This window comes from Gorilla gorilla, chromosome 7 (genome assembly GCF_029281585.2).
Source record: "Gorilla gorilla gorilla isolate KB3781 chromosome 7, NHGRI_mGorGor1-v2.1_pri, whole genome shotgun sequence".
Classification (NCBI taxonomy): Eukaryota; Metazoa; Chordata; class Mammalia; order Primates; family Hominidae; genus Gorilla; species Gorilla gorilla.
Window position 1 is genome coordinate 148,489,269 of NC_073231.2, and position 19,617 is coordinate 148,508,885.

The 19,617-nt window shown below is 57.5% G+C and overlaps 1 long non-coding RNA gene across 1 annotated transcript; it reads left to right on the forward strand.

Annotated features, from left to right (window-relative positions):
* The first annotated feature begins 12,658 nt into the window (after nucleotides 1–12,658).
* On the forward strand, nucleotides 12,659–18,447 carry LOC101135926 (uncharacterized). The gene is made up of 2 exons (XR_175373.3): nucleotides 12,659–15,259; nucleotides 18,242–18,447. It is a non-coding gene; the product is annotated as an uncharacterized lncRNA (long non-coding RNA).
* Nucleotides 18,448–19,617: the final 1,170 nt, after the last annotated feature.

Here is a 19,617-nt window from a genome sequence, read left to right on the forward strand (position 1 = left end):
AGCCCTCCCTCCGTCCTGGGTCCGGGGCTTAGCGGACGCCTTGAGGCCTGCACGCCACCTGCTGGCCGCGCCCCGCCTCGCGTGGTCTCCAGTCGTCCCTGTCTCCCTCTTTCAGTGGTCCCTGTCCTCCATCTCTCTACCTCTCCCCCCGCCCCGTCTCTCCCTGCCCCTGCCTCGTCTTTGTCCTGCCTCTCTGTCCCGCTCTGTCCCCCTCTGTCGGTCTCTAACCCTTTCTGTCCCTCTCTGGCTCCAGCCCTCGGCCCTCCCTAAGGACAGTGGCCGTTCTCCTCACCCCAGAAAGAGGAGGAGTGGAGAGGGGAGGCCAGGCCCTTTCAGGGCATCCAGACGGAGGCTGGGTCCACAGACTGTGGATCCCAAGAGGAGAGGGGGAGCAGGTGAGGGCCAATATGGGGGCAGTTGTCTCACCGCCACAGACACCCTGTCCCCAGAGCTGGCAGTCAGGGAGAAGGCACAGGGCGGGAGGGGTGCATACCCCTCCAGCTTCACCCTTGGATCCGCACCCCACCCCACAAGCATGCCCCACTGAGCTCCAGAAATGTGGGCCTCTCCACACCCCTCAGCAGCCTCTGCAGGCCCCAGACCCACTCCTGGAGACTGAACCCCACCTGAATGTGCCCCTTTCCTTTCCAAAACCTCCAGGACTAAAGCCTCAGCCCTCCTCCTGCCCTCCCTGCCTGAGGGAGCTGAGAACAAGCACCTGAGTGGCTTGGCTTCCACCCAGGCCTCCCCTGCCCTGACAGCCCCACCCCTCATCCCAGGGAGCTCCTCCTTCCTAGAGCCCTCAGTCTCTCCCCAGGGCCTGCCTGGCACCCATGGTCTCCCTCAGATCTGAGATGCCCCGTTCCAGGGTCTGCACAGGCCTGGGAGAGCTGGGGACCCTCAGGGTGGAGGTCAGGCTCCCCCAGACACTGAGCTCGGCCCTGGGAAGTCAGGTTTTCCAAATGCGGGACAGAGACCCAGAGACTGACAGAGAGAAGGAGGTGAGACGGGCAACCGGGGGCAGTCAAGCGGCTTCTCAGTGCCCAGGCGTTGCCTGTCCCCCGAAACACAGGATGGAGACACGGAGACCCCAGGGCCCCCAGTTCAGCCTCAGGAGCCCTAGGAGCCCACCCTTGCCAGAGGCGGAAGGCTAAGGTGTGCACATAGCCACTGGTGAGTGCACTGTTGCCCAATTTTCATAAGCAGGAGCTGCTCCAGGAGCCATGAATCTCCCAGGAACCCTGCTACTGGCCGTGGGAGGGGTGGGCCAGATTCTAGATGCCATTCTCACCCAGAGGCGTGCTCACCAAGGTCTACTGCTCTCCCACAAGGGGCTCAGGCTCTGACCCGAATGCTGAATGTTCCCACTTACGAATTGCCATAATTATTGTCACAACCACTTCCTCCAACCCCACTGTCAGTCATCACCTCCATCACCACCATCAAAACCACCAACTCTCCCACCACCACAACTATCACCACTACCACCACCATCACCCCCTCAACTGCCATCAACAGCATGGCCTCCTCGCACTATCACCACCATTGTGATCACCACCACCACCACCATTATCATCTTAATTGCCATCAGCACCATCACCACCCATCTACCATCATCACCATGGCCTCCCATTGCCACCACCCCACCGCAGCCCCTTCCACCACAGCCATCATAATCACACTCTCCACACTACACCAAACCATGAGCAGCACCCCACCTTCATTCTTCACCAATATTTCCATCCAGGAACTCCGTTACATCCCCTCCACACCCACCATCTTACTGGTAAACTTCCTATCATCATCTCCACCTCTACCAACCTCATTTTCTCCCCCACTACCCCAGGCAGTCCTACCACCACCAGCAAAACCACCACTTCAACTATTAATCAATGCAACTGTCATAGCCAGCACCACCAAAGATTTCCGTCATCACTGTGTCCACCGCCATCAACCCATAACCGTGACCTCCCACTGTCACCACACCACAAACATGACCTCCCACAGTCACCACCCCATAGCCATAGCCATGACCTCCCACTGTCACCTCCCCATAACCATGACCTCCCACTGTCACCACCTTCAAAACCATGACCTCCCACTGTCACCACCTTCATAACCATGACCTCCCACTGTCACCACCCCATAACCATGACCTCCCACTGTCACCACCTTCATAACCATGACCTCCCACTGTCACCACACCACAAACATGACCTCCCACAGTCACCACCCCATAGCCATAGCCATGACCTCCCACTGTCACCTCCCCATAACCATGACCTCCCACTGTCACCACCTTCAAAACCATGACCTCCCACTGTCACCACCTTCATAACCATGACCTCCCACTGTCACCTCCCCATAACCATGACCTCCCACTGTCACCACCTTCAAAACCATGACCTCCCACTGTCACCACCTTCATAACCATGACCTCCCACTGTCACCACCCCATTACCATGACCTCCCACTGTCACCACCCCTATAACTGTGATCTCCCATTATCACCACACCATAACCGTGACCTCCCACTGTCACCACCTTCATAACCATGACCTCCCACTGTCACCACCCCCCATAACCATGACCTCCCACTGTCACCACTACTCATTGTTATTCCCATCATCAACATCTCAGTCACCATCACCACACCACAGTGCTTGCCACTTCCCCCTCACTACCACCACCTTCATTATGTGAGCACCCCAACTCCAGGTTGCTTTCCGGCTGACAATAGATTTTACTGATGAGGGTAAGGCTTTGAGTGTAAGGTATTGGGTTCAGATTCCGGTCATAGTCATTATTGGCTATGTGTCTGTGGGCAAGTTTTTCAATTCACTTTCCTAAGGCACAGAAAGGATAGGATATCCCAATTCAGACCTTGTTTCCTGTAATAGGGAATCCCTGAAAATCATATTGGCTGCCTACCTTTCCAGAGGCAATGGATTAGGCTGTGAGTCCCTGCAGCCCCATCTCCTCACCCAGCCATCTGGAGGGTCTCCCAGAGTGCATGGCTCATGGGATGGCTTAGTTGAGCCAGTGATCAGAATGATGATGCTCTGTCACCAAGCCTCTGGAAGATTCCACTTCGTTTCAAAGATCAGATGAAACCCCAGTTGGTGAGCAGCTCCTGCACCCAGAGCTGGGTGTGGAAGACCCCGCCATACTGAAGGCTTTTCAAGCTTGGCCTTGGAGAAGACTTGCTTCTAGCCCATTTCTTCAAACAAGCTGTCACTAAAGACAGAAGTTTCTCTTTCTGGGGCTACCAGTGCTGAGGGGTCTGATGAATTTCGAAGTGTTTGCTGAAATAGCCATTGTGTGTTCTGACATCTGACTCTCAATCCTCTCGGTGTGAAGTTGCTGAGCAACAATCAAGAACCTGCCTGTGCTGCAGTAATCATCGCAGTGGTGACAGCGCCCACCTGGCAGGCGGACAGCAAGGATTAGGTCAGGCAGAGCCTGGCACACAAAGCGCTTGCTCCACATCACTCTTCAGCTGTTATTACAATGATTATCCTTGGGTATGGGTTTGCACTGGCCCTGGGCTGGGTCTCCTATTGAGAAAACTCCACAGCCCTCAAGCCTCTCCCAGCCCAAGCAGGCATATGGCACAGGCAGACTGGCAGGAGGTTACGGGGGCGATGAGGAACACTTCAACGGTGCTGCAGACCATGCCTATTCCTGAGGCTCCTCCTGTGTCCACCAAGGGCCAGCTCCAAGTTTCTGCATGGAGGATGCCCTCTGACTCAGACACATTTCCTGCCCTGGGCTCCCACAGACCTGGGGCACCCCTGAATGCTCATTGTGCCACCAGCCCGGGAGCACCTTGAGGGCGTAGACCATGCCCTGCTCATGCCTGAATGACCAGCACCTGGCCCAGCCCCCACCGGGGATACTCAGTGAGCCTGCTGGGGGGCAGGTGCAGGTGTCATACCCATCTACCTCACCAGGGGCGAGAACAGCAGCTGCCCCACTCCCAGGCTGCTTTGCTGAGCCTCTTGCCAAGTTAGGGGGACCCAGAACCACCCAGCCTGAATCTGAGACTTAGCCCTGGCTGAGCTCTACTTCCAGGATGGTGAGGGAACCCAAGAGTCCAGGAGCAGTGGTGGGCAGCAGCAGCTCAGCCTCTGAAACCCACGCGTGTCAAGCTTCCCAAGGACAACACTTTTTTGCCCTTCTTGTTTCTAATTAAAAAGAATTAGTCAGCAGAGTGGCATGCTTATGGACAGTGCCGAGTGACATTACTGCATGGCTTTGTTCATCAATGGGAGGGGCAGATGCCGTCCTGCTGGAGACTGGCACAGAATCTCGTTCTCTGCGACTAACTGCTTGGAAGCCCAAGCCACCTACCAGCTGAACCAATGACTCATTATACTTTTTTCTGACTCCTTCTCCCTCTCTCTCCTTCTCTCCCACCCTCCTTTCTTCAGGTTTGGCTGGACCCGCCAAGAAAAGGCATCATGCAGAAGCACTGTACAGGTATTGGACCCCCTCCCCCTTACAGGTGAGCCTGCTGAGGCAGGGAGGAGCCCCCAGAGAGGAGGGGGCAGAAGTGGGCACAGAATCCAGGAGTGTGACTCCTCAATTAGGGAAGAGCCTGCCACACAAGGTGGGCTTGCCCCAGACAGAGAGGTCCCTGGGAAAGGGAGGTCTCAGGAGCAGGGACTTAGCTTTGAGCTCAACCTGGTCACTTTCCCTCTCTGGCCTCAGATTTCTTCAATGGACACTGGGAACATTAAGCCATGTCACCTGCCCAGGGTACAATCTGAGGACAAGTGGAACATCCAGGAATGGGGTTGTCATCTCCACTCCATCCTGGCTCTGGAGAAAACAACACTCTCTCTCCCACAAATGCCTACAAGAGGCCGAAGAGATGAAAACTGCCTTGGCAATGGGTCATACCGGCCCTCAGCCCTGGTCTCTCTTTCTGGGCTGATAGGGAGGGTCCTGAGCCCATTCCACAGCCTCCATGGAAGGCAGCCTTTCAGAAACTAAAGGGAATGTCCCCTGCCAGCCCACAACAGGGATAGGGGCTTGAAGAAGGCATGGTCTAAATCTGTGGAGAGTCAGCTAAGCCAGTTTTAGGAAGAGCTGTCAGTCCACTTGTGGCCTCAGAGCCTGACAGTCAATAGTCACTACCATCATTACCACCCATGACACCCACCTGGCCAACACCCTCATTGCCTCCACCAAAACCAAATGTCACCACCACCACCAATTCCAACACTGACACAAATGCCCTCATTACCACCCCCAACCTATCACCTTTGGCATCACCATGATGGTTATTACTGTCATTACTCTCACCATCATCATCACTATCCCAGATAATGATATCATCGTCTTCACCATCATAACTATTACCATCATATGAGCATCGGCACCGCCATTATCATAATCATTACTATCATTATTATTGGTAGTGATATCACCATCACCACCATCACCATCATCGTCATCGCCATGACCATCATTATCTTCACCATCATCACTATCACCATCATCATCACCATCACCATCATCACCATCACCATCATTATCTTCATCATCATCACTATCACCATCATCACCACCATCACCATCATCACTATCACCATCATCATCACCATCACCACCATCACCATCACCATTATCATCACCATTGCCATCATCACCATCACCATCATTATCTTCATCATCATCACTATCACCATCATCACCACCATCACCATCATCACTATCACCATCATCATCACCATCACCACCATCACCATCACCATTGCCATCACCATTGCCATCATCACCATCACCATCATTATCTTCATCATCATCACTATCACCATCATCACCACCATCACCATCATTATCTTCATCATCATCACTATCACCATCATCACCACCATCACCATCATCATCACTATCACCATCATCACCACCATCAACACCATGATGCATAATAATATAATCATTGTCTTCACCATCACAACCATCATCATCATCATCACCACCACCATCATTAACACTATGATGGATAATATCATCGTCTTCACCATCATAACCATCACCATTACTATCATCACCATCACCATCAACACCACCACCACTATCATCATGATTGCCATCATCACCATCATCATCACTATCACTGTCATTATCACCATCATTACTATCACTATAATTAATAGTGATATCAACACCATTATTATTAGCAGCAGCAGCATCACCATCACAACCATCATCACCATCATCCTCATGAGTTCAACAACACTATCATGATTATCACCATTTTTACCACTGTCATTCTCATGACCTTCATTACAACACCACTGTCACCATCACTGCTACCGTTAATATCACCTCCACCTCAACATGATCATCATCATTATCATCATCAGCGCTAGCATGGTCATCTTTCCCCTCATCATCTTCATTAACATAATCCTCATTGCCCTCACTTTTATCTTTATCATCACCCCATTACAATGAAACTACAACCCCCATCACTTTCAACACCAATACGCTCCATGCCCAACTTCCCATTGTGGCCATACTCATCATCTGTGTAACTGTTAATGCCATGATCAGTGTAATCATTCTCCCATCTACCCATCTTATCTACCCCTAACCTTCCACTCTCCCATCTAGAAACTCATCCCCCACCCAGCTTCTGCCCCACCCACCCATCCACCCTCCTAAGGCCCAAGAATGGATAAGCCCAAACTGCCGTCCTCCTAGAATCTGACATGAGCAGATCTTTAGGGCACAGCCCTCCAGGGGCTCTAGAAGTGTGCACCAGATACTCTGGAGCCCAGAAGGAGAGGTCACTGGTGCTGCTGGGGTCTCAGGACAAAACCTGAGTGACTCCTGAGGAGTGGATGGGGAGGTGATGGGCCAGTGGGCAGCTGTGCAAGCCTGGAAGACTCTGTTCCTTTCTTCTCTGTCCAGGCAAGGGTCAAGAGGCTCCGAAAGGAATACATCCCTGGGATCAGAGATGGGATGACTCTAAGGTGTGAGGTCCCAGGGAGTCAAGCTCCTCTGCCAGACCCTCAGCTAGTGAGTCGGATTCCTTGCTTACTCCTAGTTTGCTTAGCAAGGAGCCCTCATGTTGATTTATCTTTTTTTGCTCAACAATGCTTTATTGGAGACTTCCTTTGGTGACAGGGGGCATTGGGGAAGTCCATAGGTGATTCATCACACCCTGACGTTGAGGAGTTCCTGGTTTGTTTGCAGGTGAACTTTGCCAGATACGGGAAGTGCTGAGAGCCGCAGGGGTCCAGGGATGGCTCAGCCTCAGGGAGGGGCAAACACCCTGAGAACTGGGACACCAGGGAGCGGGGAGCTGGGCAGGGACCTTCCAGCCACCTCACAGAGAAGAAGACTGGGGTCTAGGTGGGTGCCCCGAAGGAGCCCCATCAACAGTAGCCTCCTTCCAGTGTCTCTAGCACCCAGGACTCCCACCCTCTGCTGGCATTGGTGCTCCCAGCCTGGTGAGAGCAGGGACCCAGGTCCCTTGATTCCAGCTGTGATCCAAGTTGGGAAGCAAGTCCCCTTCTCCACCTGTCCCCACACTCGCTCTCTCAGCCTCCTCCCAAGGAAAGCCCACCTCTTGCTCTGGCAGAACAAGGGTGGAGGGCCTGGGTCTTCAACCACGTTGACCGTGTTTATTCTGCTCAGGGCCTGGCTCGATGGCTTGATGCTACTCACCCCCCACCCCTACCCCACTTCCATTTCTGCAAGGGGAGTGCTGGGTCCAGCCCTGAGCAGAACAAACTTGGCCATGTGCAGAAACATGAGAGACCCACGAGGAACCATCTCTCAGCACCATTTCAGAGGCAGACCCCAGAGGGAGACCACTCCCATCACCCAGGGTCCTGCAGAGCGATGGTCAACCCTGCCAAGAACAGCCAGTGTCTCAGGTCAGACTCCCTGGAAGGAGAGCATACAATGAGGCCTTTTGTTCAAGAGCTTTACTAAGGGAGTCTCTCAGGAGAAGCAGAACTGGGAGGGGGAAGAGCTTGGCAAGGCTTTGTTCTTAGCCATAAGCCAGCTTCAGTTGGTCTCACTGGGGGCTCTGGGGCATGAAACCACTGAGTGAATGCCCCTGGAGGTGGAGGGCGGCCTACCCGATCCCATGCCAGTCAATGCAACAAATTTCCCAGAACCAAGGAGTGCCAGACAGCAGGAACTGTTTGTACCCTCACTTGGTCTCTGTGATCAGGAACTCAGAAGGGGCTCAGCTCAGGGTGGCTCTGAGCTACAGTGGAGGTGCCAGCTGGGCTGGGTCATCTGAGGGTTCCACTGAGGAGGCGTCTGCTTCTAAGCTTATTCACACAGCGTCTGGCAGAGGCCTCAGTTCCTCACTGGTTGTCGACTGGGACACACACACACACACACACAAACACACACCAGCTCCCCAGGGGGGCCCAGGGGCACTCTCAGACCCAAGTCGTTCCTGACCCTCCCTGGCCCTTGCGGGGGCATCAGTGAGCAGCAAAACAGCCGAGGGATCAGCGCCTCTCCTTCAGCACCTTGGACAGGGCTCGCCCAGGGCCGCGGGGGCGCTGGAGCTGTCAGGGGCGCAGGCGACAGCCCTGCCCTGTGTGGGCAAGGGGCAGGTGGTAGGGGCCCACCCCACCAGGCGTTTCTGGACAGTCTGAGGGCCAGACCCCTCTCCCCTGGTGGCCCCAGGACAAATGCCCCTGTGCCCCTGAGAACCATGAGCGAAAGGGGAGTGCAGGGAGGGCAGAGAGACGCAGCCACCTCGCTCTGGGGTAAGGGTCGCCTCCGCCCCTTGCTCACTCAGGCTCCTCACGGAAAATGGGGAGGATGGGAGGGCCTCCCCTCAGAGGCTTGTCGGGGGGCACTGCAGGGATGTGGTACAGTGGGGGCCACCGCTCTCTGGTGGTCTACCCACCCCCACCCCTTGCCAGGTTCATCCGGTGAAGCCCAGGATCCCTCTTCTCCGAGTGTGATGAAGGAGGCCCCACCCACACTCATAGCCAGTGAGGCAGTGGCCACTCTCTGGGGCCATGGCCCTGCAGGCGAGGCTGTGGTACTGGTGAGGCAGAATTGTGATGCCAGAGGAGGTAGCACCATGGTGCCGGAGTCAGGGGACAGCATCGTAGAGGGCACTGGAAGGAGGAGGCTGCTGCTGTGGTTGAGGGGAGAGGGGCCACCCCATCCAGCACCATGGCCCCACCTCATCCAGCATCATGGCCCCGCCCCCTCCAACACCAGGATTCTGCCCCATCCAGGACCATGGCCCAGCTCCAGTAACCCCGGAGAGGGAAGATCTGTGCCTCTTCTCTGCAAGGTCCCAGTCCCTGGGCTCAGCCAGTGTCTCCACAGGGCCCCTTGATGCAGGGGCTGTCTGAATGGGTACAGGGCAAGGCAGAAGTTTGCTTCCCCTGAGGGCCACCGCCAGCAGGGCGTTCTGGGGCCATCCCACCCTGGGACCTCTCAACACCCTGCCAGTCCCTCTTGCCATGTCTCAGGACAGCCTCCTGACCCCTGCAGTAAAGAGGCCACTGGCACTAGCTGGTGACTGAGAAAGACCAAAGTCCAGGAACCCATGGCCTCTGAGGGTGGAGCCTGGAGTAAAGGGGTCTTTGTTCTGGTGCCCAGGGGACCTCCCCACTGCTGGGAAGTTGTAACCCTGGGTGCTCTCCCAGGAGCTACCTGGACAGGCTGGGGGTCCAAACTCCGGGGACTTCAGCTGTGACACCTCTCCTCCCACTACAATGAGTCAGCTCCCCCGTCCACCCCCAGGACTGCTGCCTGTCACCCAGAGGACCTGCACCCTCAGTCAGTGTGGAGCTGTGGTGGGGGCGAGAGGAGAGGAGTGTGGCCAGGGACCGCACTGAGTCACCGTGGGGGAGGAGGCAGGAAGACAGCTCTTGGCTTCTCTGGGTTAGGAGCAAAGCTCACACCTGCAGACACCCATCCCATGGTCTCACCCTCCATACGGTCCACAGGGGATGGGGCCAGGGCTCAGTGCGTGCCTGGGGTTGGAGTAGAGTTGGGGCCAGGACCGGGTCTGGTCCTCCTGTCCAAGCTGCCAGAAAGAAGCATCTGTTATTAGGCTCGAGCTCTGGTCTTTGAGCCTCTGTTGGTCCATACATGTCCACATTCCACACTTGCTGCCGGCACTCAGGTGTGCCCTCCCAGCATCCGTCCCTGCAGCCATGGCCTCCATTCATCCTGCCCATCATGTAGGAAACACACTGCCTGCCCTGTGCCTGGCACTCTGGCCCCCCAGAGGAATTAGCCTGGCGTGAGCCCAGGAAGGAACAACTTTCCTGTTGACACCGAGGGGTCCGTGCTTGGGCACTGAGGTCTCCCTGGGGGTGGCGAGGAGCCAGAGGGAGAAGGGAAGATTTGAAGGTAGAGTGTTCTGGGAGATGACAGGGACCTGGGGTGGCCATGGGAGAGGACAGCAGAAGGTATGGGAGGGGGGCCATCGGAGGTATGGAAGGAGAGGCGAGCTTTTCTGAGCTGTCCCTGGGAACAAGGACAGAAAGGCGAGGAGGAAGAAAGCAGGCTGCACAGGCCCTCCTCCTGTCCCCCGTGAGGCCTCAGTGAGCCCCTGCCCAGCGCCGGGCCCCTGTCCACCCAGCCCATCCTGTGGCGCAATCTCTAATGCCTGCCTTTCCCTGCATATCCTGGGCTCTTCCCAAGAACCCACCTCCCCAGGATTTGGACCCAGGCCCCTGCTCCAGTGAGACTGGGCCTTTGGGAGCCCCAATGAAATGCGGCTCCCCCAGCCCTGCTGGCCCCTTGCTGCCCCAACCCCACCCCAGCCCCTGCCAGGGACACCAGGCCCCACCCCAGCCCTGCTGGCCCCTTGCTGCCCCAGGCCCCACCCTAGCCCCTGCCACAGAGGCCCCAGGCCCCACCCCAGCCCCTGCCAGGGGCTTCCTTTCTTCCTCCACTCCCCTCCTTTCCTCCGAAATTTGCATCTCACCTTCCTGCAGGGCCACTGCACCCAGCCTTCCAGAGGCCCTCTGGGATCCTCTGGCCCTGGCCCCGCTGCCATCCCACAGATCACACAGTGCCTGTGGCTCACACACACCTTCACTGCCCAGATCCACGCCTGCCCGGCCCCTGGCTGCCCTGCTTCTGGGCTGATCCCGGAGGAACCTGCTTTCTGGGTCGGGGGCACCTGCAATCCCTGAAGAGTCCAGCAGAGGGCACTGTTTGCTCCCCGAGAGAAAACACAGCAAGCCCAGGTCTGTGTGGAACGGGGTCTGTGCCACCCACCCATCGGCAGGATCCACACCCGGCAGCACAGCCCCTGCCTCCAGCTGAGAGGCTGTCCTGGGAGGGGCTGTGACCAAGGAGGCGACAGCCCCACCTGGTCATCTGGCCTCTGCCTAAGGGGCAGCCAGTGATCTCGGACACCGGGAGCCGCCATGGCCTCCCACCCTCTGGCCTCTGCCTCCCACCGGCCCACTGGCTGCCCGGGGCTGGTCCACAGCTAGAAGGTCAACTCCTGCCCACGGGTACATCCCCTACCCAGCTCCCGCCCAGCCCTGGGCAGTCTGGGCCACAGCTGCTCCCCCAGGGTGAATCCCTGGCTCTGCATCTGACACAAGGGCTCGAGGTGCTGAGCAGTGTGCCCAGGGCAGTGGGGCCAGAAGGGGACAGCCAGGCTGCCAGAGGGGGAGTGTGTGCAGAGGCTGGCATCCCCAGGCCCAGTTCCTGGCATCCCCTGGCAGTCCCAGGAGACACTGACGTGATGGGCATTTGCACCCACTGATGCTGTCAGAGACCTGTGGCAGCCCTAGGCTGGCTCCTCCCAGGCTCCGGAGCTCCAGTCTGCTCTTTGGCCGGGAAGAGCAGTCCAGGCTGAGGCCACTCCACAAGGGCGTCCAGACTTGGAGGCCTGTGGCGATCCCTGAGCTCCAACCTACTGTGCCAGGTGTGGACTTCGGGGGCATGAAATTTCTCAGGCAGGGTAGGCACCAGCCAGATTCAAGGGCCAGGGCACTGCCCAGCAACCCCTCTGCCAAAGGGCCAGAGAGCGGGACACACCAGCACAGCATCACCCAGAGTGAAGCCAGGGGTCCCTGGAGTGTCCCGAGTCCCCTGCGAAAGGGGTTGTTGTGGGGACACCCCACAGCCCACCACCTGGCCTTGCCCTCTCCACATCTGCTATGGTGCAAATGTGGCCCCTCCAAAACCCAGGTGTTACCACCATGACAGGATTGAGAGGTGATGAGTCCGTGAGGCTGCTCTCCTGCGGGACCAAGGCCCTTATGAGGCTCTACGCAGTGCCCCTACCCTGCCCTCTGCCTTCTGCCATGGGAGGGTGCAGCAGGAAGTCCCTCCCCAGACCAGACCCGGTGCCTAGACCTTGGACTTCCTGCCTCCAGAGCTTTGAGAAATATATCTCTGCTGTTTAGTAATTGCCCAGCCCCAGGAATTTGTCATTAGGGCACAAACGGACCAAGACACCCTCCCAACATCCCTGGCACCCCGCAGGCCAGAGGAGAGTGGGCAGGGAGGCAGCTCTGCCCTAGGCTCTGGCGAGTGTAGGAACCATGTGTTGGGAGGCCAGGACCGACCACAAGCGTCAGCCTTGGTCTCCCCACCTAGGCAGTGGGGGACAGAACAGGACTCTGCTCCTCCACTTCAGGCAGGAGTCTGATTTTTTTTTTTTTTTTTTTTTGAGATGGAGTCTCACTCTGTTGCCCAGGCTGGAGTGCAGTAGTGTGATCTTAGTTCACTGCAACCTCTGCCTCCTAGATTCAAGCAATTCTCCTGCCTCAGCCTCCTAAGTAGCTGGGATTACAGGCATCCGCCACCACGCCCGGCTAATTTTTGTATTTTTAGTAGAGACAGGGTTTCACCATGTCAGCCAGGCGGGTCTCGAACTCCTGACCTCAAGTCATCTGCCTGCCTTGGTCTCCCAAAGTGCTGGGATTACAGGTGTGAGCCACAGTGCCCAACCGGGAGTCTGACTTTGTCCCCAGCAGAGACCCAGCATCCTAGAGGTAGGTGCTGTGTGACCTTGGGCAAGGCCCTGCTCCTCTCTGTTCCTGGGGTATAACCACCTGTCCCCCCTGCAGGGCGGTGGAGAGCACCGACTGGGAGGAGGTGCTGGGGCTGCCAGTGCTCCAGAGGATTGGGGGGCCAATTAGGCAGGGACAACGTGGAGGGGAAGGAGGCTGCGGGAGAACTGGGAACCCGTGGCCCAGCACCCAGCCCACAGCAGAGCCTCAAACCCTTCTCATCATCTTCCTAGCTCTGGGCCCCAGCTCCCTCTGTCTGAGGCCTGTGGGGCGCCAACACACACACACACACACGCGCGCGCACACACACACACACACACACGCGCGCGCACACACACACACACCCCAAATCGCCTGCTCACCAGAGCCCCAGCTGAGCACAATTCCTCCAGCTGGCTGCGCAGCAGAGAAGCCCCAGCTCAGCTCAGAGGGGCTGGGCTTGTTCCCTCCCTCCCCTCCCACGGCGGCTGTTCTGCAGGTGCGGCAGCTATCGAGGCATGACGCAGGCCACTGACTCACCACGCCAGGCTGACTCACCTCCCAGGTACCCCGGCCCTCCTCAGTGGAAGGAGGGCTTTGTGCTTGGGGCTGTACGTCAGCACAGAGCAGCACAGAGCCCCTGACGTGCCAACAACAGTAGGAGGACGTCCTGGGCTGGACACCTTTGGGGAGCCCTTTCCAGGTGTGGGGGGCAACAGTGTGGGGGAGAACCTCCCCCTGCCACCCTTCCCCCATGCGCCCTCATGGGTGGTCGCTGTGAGCTGGAGGGAGACAGTGAGGAGCCTGGAGGCTGGTTTTTTTGTTTTGTTTTGTTTGTTTGTTTTTGAGACAGAGTCTCATTCTGATGCCCAGGCTGCAGTGCAGTGGTGCGATCTTGCGGCCTTCACCTGCTGGGCTCAAGTGATCCTCCCATCTCAGTCTCCCCATGGCCCAGCTGGGACCACAGGTGTGAGTGACCACGCCTGGCTAATTTTTAAATTTTTTTGTAGAGACGGAGTCTCATTATGTTGCCCAGGCTGGTCTTGAACTGCTGGGCTCAAGTGATCCACCCACCCCAGACTCCCAAAGTGCTGGGACTACAGGCATGAGCTTTCGCGCCCAGCCTGAGCCCTGGAGGCTTTTGGCGGGTGGAGCAGCCCCTCCAAAGCCTTACTGGAAGGTATTTTACTATGGGAAACTGAGCACAGGCGGAAGCAGGGCCTGGGCGAGGCTCCCTCCGCCGCCGAGTGTGATCGACGCTCCCTGCCTTCTGCTCCAGTGGCCTGTCTCCCCTGCAGCTTCGAGAGCGAACCCACCCCTCACATCATTCCCTGGCGAAGGCTGTTGTGAATCTCTACAAAGTAAAGCCTTTGGAGGGCATGGTCCAGCACCACTGCTGCCCCAATCAAACTGGCGCAAAGCCCCTGTTAGGATTCTCGGTTTTTCCCAACAGACTAAGCCGTGCCCTTTTCCAGGGGTTTTGTTTCCGCATGGCCTTGGGTTGATTCCCGCTGTCCTCCCTCATTCCCCCACTTTGAGGGCACAGCCTGGGGACTGTGCGGGCCCAGCCGGCAGAGCCCCAACCTGGGGAAGCCAGCTCGCCCCAGGAGGCCTCCATTACCAGCGTCCGCCCCCACACCCCCGAAACCGGCTGTGTCTGCCCACGCTGCCACGGCCATCCCAGAATCACACGTGGATGGTTTCATTTCCCACCTGGGCCTGGGGGCCAAGGATGCCTAATTCCTGGAGCAGAGATGGGTTGAGCCTAGAGAGCCCACCTGGGCTGACGGCTCTGGAAACACATCAGTCATGCTGAGCTGTGGGGACCAAGGGGGTGCCGGGAGAGAACGTGGCGCCGGAAACGGAAACGTCTGTGCGGACCAATGGGGTGCCAGGAGAGAACGCTGACTCCGGAAACGTCCGTGCGGACCAAGGGGGTGCCGAGAGAGAACTCTGACACCGGAAACGTCCAGGCTGTCTGGGGAGGTCAGCTGCTTCACAGGAAGCGTCCCTCGGTGGCCATGACCCCAGTGGCCATGTGGCTGGGGCCCTGGGCAGTGGCTTCGTGACCGAAAGGCCCTGAACCCACCCCGAGGCCCCACAGCTTTTTCTCCAGCTCAGACACTTTCTGGGGCTCAGTCTTGCTGCGGCCCTTGTGGCATTTGGCAGGCAGCGGGTGGACCATGAGTGAGTTAGGAGGCCGAACTGCCCACCTCTACAATGGGTTCCCAGGAGAGCGAACACGGGACCCGCTCCTCCAGGCCTCACCTTCACTCTGGAATGAGGTGAGAAGACCCTCCGTCACAGGCTGCCCTGAAGAAGGGTGCAGGAGCCCTGGGCCCCAGGGAGCAGAGTCCGAATCCAGACAGCAGGAGAGGAGGGCTCCACACACTAGGGGAGGAACCAGGATCTCAGCTGGCCTGCTCCGAGGGTCATTCACACCTGCAGCCCCACCAATCTGCTCCCCCTCTCAGGGACCCTATCCTCCACCTCTAAAGTGGGGATGTCAGGCAAGGCGGGTATGAAGTCAGGGGGAGGCTGACAAGGAGCACATTGTGAACTCTGGTACTGAGATCACCAGGAAGAGGCCTGGCCCCACTTCCTGTGGAGTGGGGAGACCTGGCCCAGTAGGTCCAGGAAGGAGCAGTCACAGCAGGCCAGCCAGTAAGGGCCAGAGTGCCAGATGGACAGGCGTATGGGTGCTGAACGGACAGGCAGATGGGTGGATGGACGGACAGGAGGATGGATGGATGGACGGACAGGGGGATGGATGGATGGACGGACAGGGGGATGGATGGATGGACGGACAGGGGGATGGATGGATGGATGGACAGGCGGATGGGTGGATGGACGGACAGGGGGATGGATGGATGGACGGACAGGGGGATGGATGGACGGACAGGCGGATGGGTGGATGGACGGACAGGGGGATAGGTGGATGGATGGACAGGCAGATGGGTGGATGGACGGACAGGGGGTTAAGTGGATGGATGGACAGGCAGACGGGTGGATGGACGGACAGGGGGATGGATGGATGGACGGACAGGCAGATGGGTGGATGGACGGACAGACAGATGGGTTTATGGACTGACAGGGGGATAGGTGGATGGACGGACAGGGGGATGGGTGACGGACAGACAGGCAGATGGGTGGACGGATGGACAGGCAGATGGGTGGACAGACAGACGGGGGATGGGTGGACGGACAGACAGGGGAATGGGTGGATGGACAGACAGGCTTCTTCCACTCAGCACTGCTTGGTTTTCAATACTCAAACGGCCTATAGATTTATGTCTACAGCTTCAACACTGGCTCAACCCAGCGCTCATGGTGGAGCAGCAGACTGGGGATGGAGGGCCAGCACCAGCAGAGAAAAGGGAGGACAGGGCGGGCCACTTGGCCCCAAGAGACACACAGCAGCTGGAGCAGGTTTACAAACTAGATCTGGGTGACACAACCATCCTTTTTAAAGGTTTTAACGGAATCATAGTGACATTTTGATCCCATTTATGAACCGGGAAGCCAGGCTCACCAGCCCACTGCACCATTTAACGTCAGCAAATAAAATTCAGTCAGTAAGAAACCCCCATAAGCCCTTTATCATGGCACAAGACGGAAGGGGCTCAGCATTGCCCCTCGCGGGAGGAGGCACTTAAGGGCTGTGAATCGGGGCTGGGCAGCGTGGCAGCCACATAACAGTGGGGGGCCCAACCAAGGCAGGTGGAGAGCAGCCAGGGTGAGTCTGTTGGGATCACATCCAGGAGTATCTATGGAGCACCCACTGTGGAAGGGCCTGGGCCAAGTAGAGATCAAGGACGAGGGTCTCCCAGGCCGGGCCTCGTCTAGGGGGAATCTCTGGGCTTCTGAGATTTGCTCTTATGACTCAACCAGCACAAAGAAAGGAGCTGCCAGGGTTCAAGCTTCCTTTCCACAGAGCGAGAGTCTGTGTTGCCTCAAGGGTCTGGAGGAAAATGGCCCTGGGTCGTTCCCGGAGAAGACTGAGGCAGGTGGTTGCAGGCTCCTGGCCAGCAGGGCTGGCTGGGCAGGGGAGGCTCTGTCCCTCCAGCTTCTGGCACATGCATGTGCACGTATGCATTGCCACAGTGCATGTATGCATGTACGCTCCCACACACGAGCAGCACACACACAGGGACTGCAGAAGGAGCCCTTTGTGGAAATGGGCACACACCCACATGCTCAGAAATCCAGGGGCTCCCTCTCAAGTCACAAGGGGGTCTCTGCCCACCATCCCATGAGCACAGGGGGCCACCCAGGCCTTTCCTGGTTTCTCGCTCTGCACCAATGGCGGCGCGAGGCTCAGGCCAGGAGCATCCCCTCCGTCAGGCCTCTCCCGTCCCACTGCTGCCTCCTTCCCCATTCTAGGCACCCGCCAGCTCCAAGGCACCTGCAGGGCTGGCCGTGGTACTCCATGGAGGGTCCCCAAGCACAGTTGAGGAAAGGCACAGCCTCACTGCGTGCGATCAGCTTCCAAGGAAGCCTTGAGAGTAAGGGGACACATGCCTGTCCCGAAACAGCAGCGCAGAGACCCCGACTCAGCCTCCTCTGGGCTGCCCCCATCTCTTACTTCTGACTCAGGGTATCACCCCAGAAGCAGAACATGAATACGAATGAAAGAGGGGCCCACAGCACGCTGATGACCCCTGCAGATGTGTTGGAGAGGATGATTCAATTAATTAAATGCCATGATTGAGTTCCATAAACAGAAAGGCTGTTTATTTACTTAATTGTTGAGCTGCAATAAAGCAGTTCTTTCGACTTCTGTCCTTTGCAAGCTGTGGACGCAGCCCTGCTCTTACATAAGCGACCCTCATTGGTGACCCTCTGTGAGGGGCAGGGACCCCACCACAAACAGAAAGCTTGTGTGTAGGCTGAAGGGGTCATGGGGCACGGGAGGGGCGCTGGAGTTTGCGGCTTTAGGGCCAGTGAGGAGCAGACTCTGGTTTTAGGAATAAACTGTGATGAGCCCACTGGCAAGGGTGGTGGGCAGAAGGCCTGAGACCACTTGCCAGAGGGAGACCCTGGCCCCAGGGTCCCACAGAGCGGGGGCTGGGCTGAGCCCTGGGGAGGCCAGAGCATTCAGCACCCATGAGGGGCCTCAGAGACCCCCGGTATGCCCCCTGTCACACAAGAATCCTCCAAGGCCTCCCAGCCGGGGCTCCTCCCTCTTAGAAGCTGCCCTGAACTCTGTCCTGCTCCCTTAATCTTGAGCCCTAGGGTGGGGGTTTTGAATAATGTCTGTCATTCAGTTCAACAGCAAGGTACGGTGAGAGCTGGCGGCTTCATTTTTGGAACCAGGGAGAGAGAGAGAGAGGTTTATGAGAGACCTCATGAGACAGCTCATGACGGAAGTGAGCCTGAGCTGCAGTGAACCCTGTCACTGAAGAGACAGCCTTCACTCTGTGTCTTGCAGGGGAAAATACAACTCTTTATTAAAATGTATTGCCCTGAAAAATGGGCAGTGTGACTTACTTATTCTGGGTAAAGTGGGTTGCAGGTGGCAGGGCTGAGCCTTGGGAGGGCAACCCTGTCCACAGGCCAGAGGCCCCTCTGTGCAAAGGAGCAGGTGAGCCTGGGGACCTGCCACCTCCCCATGCCTGTCATGGTTGCCACCCTGCCCAGTTCAGGGTGTCTCCTCACCAAGAGTCAGGGTCACGGGAGGATGAACCCAGCTCCTGGTCCCACAGATTTGGGCTCAGTTCTAGTGTCCCCTCTCCCTAGCTGTGTGTCTTCAGTGGCCCCTGCCCGCTGAGCTCAGCCCCCACCTGCAATGAAGAGGTGACAGCAGCTGCCACCACCACCCCCAAGTCCAGGTTTCTCCCCATCCCCAGCCTGGCCAGGCCTTCCTGCCTTGCAGATGGCTGTAAGGACGGCACGGCATCCAAGCCCAGGGCTTGGAGCCCACAGAGTCCCTGGCTTCCCTCAGGGACCCCAGGGGAACTACAGCACCACATGAGCAAGATCCGGGCTTTGGCCACCCCCTTAAGAGAGAGGACCACCTGGCCCACTCGTGTCTGGGAGGAGGCTTCCAGCCAAGGGAGAGCCTGGGCAGTAGCCTTGGGGAAAGGTGGGCAGGTGGCTCTCCCACCCAGGGAAGGGCCAGCATCTGGGCCATCCTTATGGCCTGCAAAGCCCTGGACACCTCCCCTGCCCTCTGCAGGCAGCAAAGCCTTTGGCATCTGGGACCTGGGCAGGAGGAAGAGAACTGGGTGTGAGAAGAAGGGGAGGCTGGTGGAATGGGGGCATCTGCTCAAGGCTCATCCCAGGACCTCAGAAGGGAAGTGGGGAGAAAACAGTTCCTCGTGAGGCAGCCCCTTTCCACTGGCCCTGCAGCTGCACATCAGACCCAGCCTCTGCCTGCCCCTCCCTGTGTCCAGCAGAGCTGACCTCTGAGCCAAGCCTGCAGTCAGCTTGTCTAGGGTGATGATGAGGCTATGTGAGGGTGCCGATGGCTCCTGTCAACCTTAAAAAGATCAGGAAATATGGAATATGGTTAAATGTAGTTTATTTGCACACAATGCTTGAGAAAGGCCACCTGGGTACACAGATTCCAAAGAATGGAAGTTGGTGCTCCCAAGTGGAGAGGTTTAGGGGTCATTTATATAGATAACGTCTGGGAAGCTTA